We start from the raw sequence: 9,569 nt of genomic DNA, 5'->3' as shown, positions 1-9,569 counted from the left end.
TGTTATACGAAGCAGGCATGATCATTACCAACCCGGCACGAGCAGGGAAGCAGAGTTACCATGCGTTATTGGAGAGAATATCGGGCAAGACCAGATCGCTGGGATTTGGAAGTGGGGGGCGAAAAAACGAAGCGAAGGAGGACTTTACAAGAGGCTTCCTGTGTGACACATGACAAGAAAAGTGTAACCGTTGAAAATGAAGAACCAGAGCATCAGATCAGGTGAAGCATCCGGTTATGTTGAACTAAAGCCTAAAACCACCGTTAAGGCCTCGAGGCCTTGGACTGATGGGCTCATGGCTAGTGTCACGAGAAATGTGAGTATGGATGACAGGGTGGAGGGATTAGCAGAGCGGATGGGCTTCAACAGAAATCAGAGAAACATGCTGTGCAGCGAAACTGTAGAGACTCACTAATGTCGCTGTTGTGGAGATGGGCATACTTTTTCCTTGGGAGATTGAGATGATGGCAATGCGCAAGTCGGAACACGAATTGTATGGAAAGTTATTGAATTTTGTGGGAAGCACAGACACATAAATGGTTAAAGCTGAACAAAAATTTCGTCGGATTGGAAGGACCATGTCATGGAGGCAGCTATGGCCATTTAGGGCTTTTGTCGTATTTGGAGTTATTGGAACGAGTGGGCGAGATGGCACGGTCAAGAAATGAAATGGAATGGTTGTGGATGTGCTATCAAACTGGGTACATCAGTGTCGTACCATTCTTAGCCTGACATGCTTCACTCTTCGGACAGCCTCGTAACGGTCGTCACATTTAAGGTGATTGGGCCAGGATCCGCAGTTCTTTGAGCAGCGGGATTCATCTCAGGTTGGCCGAGGAAACAAGGTGGAACGAAGCCGATGTGGGGTCGAGGGGTTTTTTGTCCGTTTGGGGATCCTGTGGTGGTAGACCACAGGCCAAGTAGATGGGATAACAGCCAATCAGTTCGTCCAAACCGGGTATTACCGAAGTTCAAAGCTTGGGGAAATGAGGGGCAGGGAGGAGATTAGTATAGCATGGTGGGTTTGAGGAGACATCAAATAGAATAATGTACAATAATATACGTAGAAAGAAAACTTAACGTCTGTCGCGATTAGGGTGATGAAAAATCGTTATATGGAATAGGATATAGATGGAGTTGTACTTAATAGACTAGCCAGTTTGCTAACGTACGACATTAAAGTACAAGGAATCTGGTGAAAGTCGATATAAGCACACTGGGTGGTAATTTGGTAAGGGAAATCAGACGTATAAGGGCTACTGGGAGTGATCTTCCGAGATGATGGGTTAGTTAATTTGGTATTCAATATATGAGTTGGGAAGTACCAGGAGAGGAAGTATGTGCAAGGGAAATAGTCACCAGTCCCCGAAGCACTGCTATCAGCCTCAATCCGTAACTGGCAAATAAGAAGCCTTTGGGCACTATTCTTGAAGGCTCGTAGCGGAGGGCTACGAAACTCTATGCGCATATACCTCGTCGCATATGTTCACTCCTGGGAGCAGTAGGTGGGTGCGTGTGTTTTGCTTGGTTGACTTCGTGGGCTATGGTAAGGTGCAGGCACAGTCATGACAAGGGCAGCTAAAGCCCCGCACCTTGATGCAAGCCATGGGCATTATAGAGTCTCTAGGCTATTTCATCTGTGTCTTACCTATGAATTTCTTTTTTTAACAGACGGGAGGCCAGGTCTTTCCTTTCTTCCATCATCCGTAGGTATAGCTTTGCCAGTAAAATGATACTACCGGGACAGGCCCAGCCCAGCAGTAACAAACGGAAAACTGCAGCATTCTTTTGTTGATTACCTGATCTAATAGCCATGCTCAGAAACGCCGGTGATGACCGAAGCACCTGTACTACTGGATGAGTGGCGGGTGTACGAACCACCATGGTGCAACGCAACGGGGCGACCCTCCCCTAGGACGTACCGATCACCACACGAGATTTTCATCCCCCGCGCATGCTTCCAGATACGCATGGCGGAATGCCAACAAGCAGTCATAATTGCGGCTTGTGCATTAATGAAAAACTCCCGCTACCAGACATTTTATCCGGTCGGGAGAAAGCCAAGCCAGTAAAGCAGCTCAGCCATTTGGAACCACTAAACTACAAACAGCTGCTCGGGAAAAGAAGGTCAGGAAGGCAAATGAGGCGGCAGCTACCATTGGGACAATTAAGACAGAACGAAGATGGCCAGGGCGTATGGACCAGGGTTAAACGGTGATGGAGCGTGATCTATCGAGCCAAATGTTGGCGTACCGCAGTGTTATGTGCGCGTGCTGAATGGGCTGCGAGGCGTATTATCCGTTTTCTGGTATGAGAGACCCTGACTTCTATTCATTTTATGTTGGTTGGGATTACGGAGGACGAGGCACCACTCATTAAACGGAGCGGGTGTGGTAGTCCAAGGCAGAGACCTTGCTGAGTGGAACATGGTATAAGTTACTTTAGGCAATTCAGAGAAATGGCAAGGTTTAGTAAGTCGTTGGACTATTTTTCAATTAGTTTTCACTATTTTTCCCTCCATTAACTATACCATTACCAAACTCAGAGTTGTTCTGGACTCCGTTCATAAAGGCGATCATGGGGATAGTTGGGCATTAAGTAGGGAGGCTGTGGCCTCACAAGTAAGGAAGTTGTTTACAGGCTGTGAAAGCGTATGTTTGTGTGATATTTAGAAACCGATTGGTAAGGCTGTTTCAGATGCAATCGTAGCAGACCAGGAAAAAGTAGTGTCGTAATGTTGTAGGCGCTTGAAAACACACGAAGAGGTTGATGGATTTACGGAATTTATAGCCTATAAATGGCTTCACGTTTAGCCTAGCCTCTGCATTTCGGTACTTTAGATGGTGTAAGAGAGTCGAATTTGGCTTTAGCCGTCTGAGACATAGTGGCTCAAGGCCTACAGCGGGAGCGGTAGGAGAGGGCCGGTCTGTGGAAATATTTTTTTGGTGAATCAATACTGGACGGTCTCAAGTGTCAGCCTACAACTTTGGACAAAGATAAGAGAAAGCAGAACAGAATTCTAAAATTTGTTGCACGCACAGCTTAAAAATCGCGACCTTTGTGTCTCGAAGATGGAAGAAGCGTAAAATTAGAAAACAAAGCCTGTGTGCCCGGCCAGCCTGGAAATATACTTGCCGAGAAAACTAAAGATGCAAGAGTATCTGAGACCAAGGTCTTTGAACGGAGTTGTATTAATTGTAAAAGTATCAGGTGGGACGGACCACCGGCTGTTTTTGCGCAGTTCAATCCTTCTAGTCGTTCGAGGTCAGCCAGCCACATGAGGCTGAAGACGTGCGAAGATATTATGTACGGGTTGGAGTTATCACTTATCAGCTTGTTCCGCCACGCTTCCGTGGATTCTAGCCACAAGTCTATTTAGTTGCTATCAGTCAGTTAGTTGGATTTTCAAGAAAACATACTCCTTTCCCGGGTGTCAAATAGCTCTTAAGTTCAAATGTAGCAAACTCAAGGAAAACCCATCTGAACTATCTTGCGAAGGATCTCCATGTGTTTATGTTTCAAAGGTAGTAACCGCATTACGGTACACAGAAGGAAACTATGAAAATGCATAAAAACACTACACAAACGGTGAATATCGAGCAAAATTTCAGCGACATGCATTCCTGTAGGTTAGTGATAAGATAAAATTGGACACGTTTTCCAGTCATCTACACAGTGCGTACAACAGAGGCACGATGGAAACCGTCACAAAGAGGCCGTAACCCTCCAGGTTGCGGCACTTCATGTGCCTCCATGGTCCATTGAGCTATGCTTGGAACCGCTGTACGACAACAGCAGAGCACATCATACCAAAGTTGAACGAACAAAATCCGAAACGCAGTCTCCTGGCCCTACGGGTTAGGGCTAAGAACATGGGTGGACACCTGCTTCCGTCAAATTTTGAATATACTTGCATTTTCCGCTATATACCGCTATTTCGCGGTCAAGCTTCTTTGCCAAATGCTTATATTGAGGACCCTATTCTCCATTCTGTTTAGATGTGGGCGCTATGACAGTAGCCCAGCACACATACAACAATAAATTTCACGCCCACACAAAGCCAAACAACATCAGCTATCACGCCGCACCATTAGCTGGGCCACCTTAATTGCTGCATGCAGCAGGATGGGTGTGTTAAAACCTGCAACTGCTGATGCATCCTTCTTATTACACGCCCAATCAATAATTTCCTCCCTGTGGGATCGTATGAATTCCTTCGTTCTGCATCGGTTTTTGTGGTGATGTTTGCGAAGTATTCGGTGCTTATGTCCTCAAACGGTTTAGAGTCTCCCTTCGGGAATCGACGCCCAGGCTGTCTGGTTTTATTTTCGTGCAATGACGCAAGAATAACAGTCGCTGCCGCTGTCACACCCAATCGGCTAGACGTTGATGTCAGAAACACAAACTAGGGATACGTTCAAAGTGCATGGGCTAAATGTTTTGCTGTTTTGCAGTCGCTTCCGGCTGCGAAACTCTGGCAGTCCAAGGGCCACTACCTCAACATGGACGATGTTTGATGTCATCTTAAGTTACCAGGCGGAAGGGTTATCCCATGACTGCATGCCTTTTGGCAATAGGCTCTATAATTTCCTCTTGCAAATTCTTGCGGAGAGGTCGTTGATAGCTGCCCGCTTGCCGTATCCGTTTGTGCCTTTACGGACCGTAGCTTCGGCTATTTTTGAAACATGTGTAAATTCCGACCATGTGTCCGCCCGTAGTAAGCTCTTCCATCATTTTACAGGGAGGTCGCGTGTAGTGCAGAAGGATGGCTTATCTAAGGAGGATCGGTAAACCCCATATTTGGACAGATATCTTAAATTTGTTTGTTAGATTTTCCAGTTTGTTTGTCTCCGGAATTCGAAAGTTGACAGCAAGCAAGACAAAGCAAGGCCGCTACTTCTTTTACGATACTGGAAGCTTGAAATTCACCTCTAACAAGCCTGCACAAGCGCTGATTATTGGTAGGGCAGTGGCGCCTCTTGAATATGAAGGGAATGCGTTTAACAATTTTATCATAATTTAGCTCGACGAATATTCAGATCCGAGTGTAAGTGTGCGTGCGCGTCACCCATAAAGCTTGGTGGACAAGGAATGCTGGGACGGTGAAAGAGGTCCAGGAAGCCTTGAATGCTCCAAAAAATTTCAGTTGATCCATGGAACCCGAATACGGAAGCCACTTTTGCGCAAAACCATCAAACGGTGCAAAAATCTTGAGTGAAGAACGCCTCGGCCTCTGGGACGGGCATTTCTTAGCCACCCACTGCCACCCATTTGGATTCTGGTTGAGATGGAACGCTGAAAGTTTATGGTGAAATTTTATTCGTAGGTTTTAAGCACCGCTGAGCCCGGGATAATGTCCTGTCAGCATTGCTCAAGTGAATGGTGAAGTTCTTGGTCAGTACACGCTTGATCTCTATATCTGCAGCCGGGGAGAATCGGCTGTAGTAGCAGTTTTCAGAAAGATTCCTGAACTCAGTGCTGTGATCACAGGGATCCAAGTTTATCCCATTCGTAACAAGAATGCTAGTATCGCTTGTCCTCTTTCACCCTGTGATGTTTGGTTGTGCACGGATTCGAAAGTGGAATACAGGAGTTTGCCCTAGTAAAATTGAGTTGATAAAGTCATCACGCTCCATCAAATGCTCAAAAAAACGTACAGACCACCCACATATTTTGGAATTTCTGGATTTCTAATACGTATCTGGCTCGGGTGAGCTATCCGTGTACCTTGACCTGCCTGTCCATCAATGAATTATCAGAAAGTTTGGTAAAATAATACATTCCTGGTGTTCTGAGACCTTTGGATCCGTGAGAAAATGCAAAAAGTCCTCGAAATGCCTCCGCACGCTAAACTTGTTCGTCACTGGCGGCCACTCTTTCCATTCCTGCTAAATTTCATGATCCGTGGAATAATGAACACTAAAAGATTTCCGAAGCCATAGTGTCCGAATAGATTCCGATGGAATCCTTGTCTATCTGAAATATGCAGGTGGCATTTTTGTTGTCCTCGAAGTTGCAGGTGTTTTAGGACGAACTGACAAAAGTCATCCCGTCCTTTGGCATGCTGCTTGCACCCAAATGAGTAAGCCGATGGCTCAAGACACGTGGCCTCAAAACGCGTCACCCACAATCTGTGGAGACAGAAGTTGTGGGGTGTTTTACGCACACTGAAAGTCGTATTGGTTCGGATTTCAGTGTGACAGATGAGGTCATTTCACGAATCTGCAAAGTACGTTAGTGTTTGCTTATTTGAGCCACCTATGACGTCAGGGTGGTAAATTCCTGAATTTCAGGGTACATTCGTATCATCCAACATTTTGGGGGTGTTTTGTTGCGTGGCCGTCAAACGTCACCTGTTTGAGCAGCGAAACTGAGACGTGTTTGGGTCCTCCATATTTGTTGTCTCAGAAACAGCGCGTGTGTGCATTACTGCCGGTGGAACTCTAACGGGAGATTTAGAAGGTAAGTTTCCTGTTATGCAACGATGATTTCCACCGGAGGATGTGTCCGGCCCGTGAACTTGCACAGGGTTGACCATGCAATCCACATGCTGAACTGTAATGTGTAATGTTTTTCTTGCTCGTGACGGATGCGGAGCGTTTGCAAGCCTGTCAGAGAGGTGTGGTCGGAGCCAGATGGTCTCAATGCTATTGTGTGACTAATCTTCCAGGATGATGGCTACGTGGTTCCCATTGTGGATGGTTTAGGAGGCTGCAGGTTATGGCTACTGATCTATAACAGTGTCAATCTGATTATCGGTTTCTACCTCCATTGCTTGAGTAGGTGTCAGTAGGTGTAAGTACACTTACCTCTCGGCAGTAAGCTACCAATATGCCTTTTCCCATGCTTTTTCATCCCTTTCTACACAATAATGCTTTCAGATAAATCATGGTTGTACGATAGCAAAGTATACACTTCGAACATTTCTGCAATGCTGTCCAGGTTGATGATGTCATGCAGGCGAACAAGTCAGCAGCCCGTGCATTTCTGGAAAAGGACGTCAGGATGTTTGGTTTGATGCACTAATATCGTTGCTTGGCCTTCGTTAATCACTTTGAGTATCGTTTGGCAATGGAACACCGGACAAAGCAATGCTGTTTGTATTTCCGGCATTTGGGTCACGATGGTCCCTGTAGACTCTTGTTTGTCTCGTGCAAAGCTAGAGGTGCAATCCTCTTTCAGAGTTTTTCTAACTTATCCGTCATGCTTATAAGTTTGCGACCTTTTGGTCATACGTTGTTTTTAAACAACCATGTGCATTTCAAGAGTACCTTGAAACGACTCCGGAAAAATAAGTCTGGGTTTTAGTGCATGTGGACATTTTGCCTTGTCTATTCTACGCTCTGCTGCCTGGCGACCCAGGCTGGTACATAGCAAGCATAACTTCGTTCTGGATAGAGTCTCGTAGATTACGGCAAGACTGTTTGAGCACCCATGTATAGGAGCATTATATAAGTGATATTTCTAGGCTCCAAGTCGACGACTATTGCCTTCCAAACGCACTCGTGCAAATGCTCATGTCCCAAAAGTTTGAGTGTATCACACTTTCTTTTCATTTGCATACTTGCCCTAAAAAATTTCCCCTATGCTGTTCAACAAAGGCAATCTTTCCACAGCTTTCTTCTGATTGCGTCACCAGCAAGCGTTATGACGAGCTTCACTGTCTGAAGCCCGCACACAAAAATCTTGTCTAGCTGCCAACTATCCTTCGTGTCGAAATGGACCGTTGCAACTAGGTGGATTGTTTAAAGAGGCACGACCGTTTGGCACGTTCCACGCAATTACAAGGTGCGGATCCGTGCTGCGAAGGTGCATCCTATGATTGCTCGTACCGCCATTCAGGTGGAACGCTCTAAATTGTGAGCTGTTACGCGTGCACTGGAGATGTGCCAGCTCTTACAAATTCTGACGGATGAAGTCAGTGCGTATGTTTCAAACGCCCAAATTGCGTTTAGCCAGCTGCGCTTTATGCAACACCGAAAAGTTTCGCATTTTGTCTCGGAGGGATTTTGGCAACCTTATGCGGCTATGGCTCCTAGGCACTGTGGAGTAAATACTAAAAACAAAAATGTACTTTTGACAGCTGATATTCCAGAACAACAAGTCAATCAACCCGGATCAGCAAACCCACAAAAATTTGTTTGGGAAGTGAATCTTTAGCGAGTCGAAGGGTGCGTCCCTTAAACACTGCATTCTATAATGCAGGTTAAGAATGCCGAAAACATGCTCTGCATTCACCACTAAAATAAACCCAAGAAAATCGTCGTTTCCTCGACCCAGCTGATAGCGGTGGAACGCTAGGTGTATAAATGTGGCATGACTGGAAGGGCTCAGGGCGTTGCCGAGCTGGCGCTGTATTCCCAACTAAAACACAAGAAGACACGCTGGCTGCTGATTTATGGGCGGTATAATTCTTTGAGGCATTTGGATGTTCCTGCAATCTCGTTTTCTTTCCTTCTTACAAATAAATTTCTACGGCAACAACCTACCAGTGCGCATCATTGTTTTTAGGTCCACCGAAACACCTATAATACTTGGTAAAACGGGTGAAATATCCGTGGTATGTCAAAGGGGAAAGGATATATTGAAACTTTGGCGAATCCTGAGTTTGGGATCAGGTTAGCAGAGGGTCTTTCATCCATAAGCTTGAACAAGCGAGGGACGGAAAAATTAGAAGAGCAGCGCCTGTAGAGAAGTCGCAAATTATCTTAAATGAGAGCTTTAGTGTTAAGTCCGAAAGCATTTTGGGAGCGACGTGCTTGAAGACGCAACCATTTGTCTGTGGATAAGAATACAAAGATGCATGAGCTCCTGGTGGCCCTTCAGGTCTTGGTAAACTAAGATAATTAGCTAGCTATACAGCTATACAGCACTGTCATACCCGATGTGATGGCACCCCCGCAACCATTTTCTTCAGAATCTCAACCGTAACATCTCGCCCACTCAAGCCTGCAGCTGCAACTACGAGCAAATTTTTCAGCTGGCCCCGTCTCTGGGACGAGTTCTTTCGTACCTGATGAATTTTTGCTCAGATTTGGCCAGCCTGGTCTTCTGCTACAATTTCGGCTTGCCTTTTCCACAAGTTCAACTCCGTTACGGTGTTCGATCCGCTCTATGCATTACCACTATGTCTCCATCCAAACTATCCCTTGCACCTGACTTCCCTACAACAGTGCAACCAATGAGTCTGTTTTGTTTCAGATCAAACCACATTTTTAAGACGAAACTTGCCATATGCTCCAAATTCGAGTTGTTACATCTTCGTCTCCACTTTTGCTCGTTGTGACTCCGGCCGTTTACCCAACCGCTCAAGGGCGCTCATGGCCAGCAATGGTCTTTAGTTTTAGTTCATGTCTTTATATTGGATGGTGCTCATGCCCGTTGTTCCCTGCAAGTTGAGAAATAAACCTATTATTATTATTTCATCGGATATTTCCCACTGTTTATGACATTATCCTCTTTTCGCGCAATCCAAACTACCCGCACACCCCTAGTTATGCGTGATTCTGACTGTAAACGTAGGAGCATGCTAGACGGTATGCCGCGCACGAGTTGGGAATAAACATTAT

The sequence above is a fragment of the Opisthorchis viverrini genome (assembly GCF_000715545.1).
Source record: "Opisthorchis viverrini unplaced genomic scaffold opera_v5_1, whole genome shotgun sequence".
NCBI lineage: Eukaryota > Metazoa > Platyhelminthes > Trematoda > Opisthorchiida > Opisthorchiidae > Opisthorchis > Opisthorchis viverrini.
The sequence above is the reverse complement of the archived record's forward strand: the minus strand, read 5'-3'. Positions refer to the sequence as shown.